This window comes from Juglans regia, unplaced genomic scaffold (genome assembly GCF_001411555.2).
Source record: "Juglans regia cultivar Chandler unplaced genomic scaffold, Walnut 2.0 Scaffold_13563, whole genome shotgun sequence".
Lineage (NCBI taxonomy): Eukaryota > Viridiplantae > Streptophyta > Magnoliopsida > Fagales > Juglandaceae > Juglans > Juglans regia.
The window spans coordinates 1-209 of record NW_023344000.1 but is presented as its reverse complement, the minus strand read 5'-3'; the positions used below and the strand labels follow the sequence as shown (position 1 = coordinate 209).

The window sequence follows — 209 nt, the reverse complement described above, 5'->3', positions numbered from 1 at the left end:
GCGCCAAGGAACTTAAACAAGGAGTAACCACGGGCGCCCCGGAAACGGTGTGCGCGTTGTTGGTGACATCTTTACCATGATACATAACGACTCTCGGCAACGGAAATCTCGGCTCTCGCATCGATGAAGAACGTAGCGAAATGCGATACTTGGTGTGAATTGCAGAATCCCGCGAATCATCGAGTCTTTGAACGCAAGTTGCGCCCGAA

At 51.7% G+C, this 209-nt stretch overlaps 1 pseudogene; it reads left to right on the top strand.

Annotated features, from left to right (window-relative positions):
- Positions 1-88: 88 nt before the first annotated feature.
- LOC118345076 lies at positions 89-209 on the top strand (annotated as a pseudogene; the record flags this gene model as incomplete).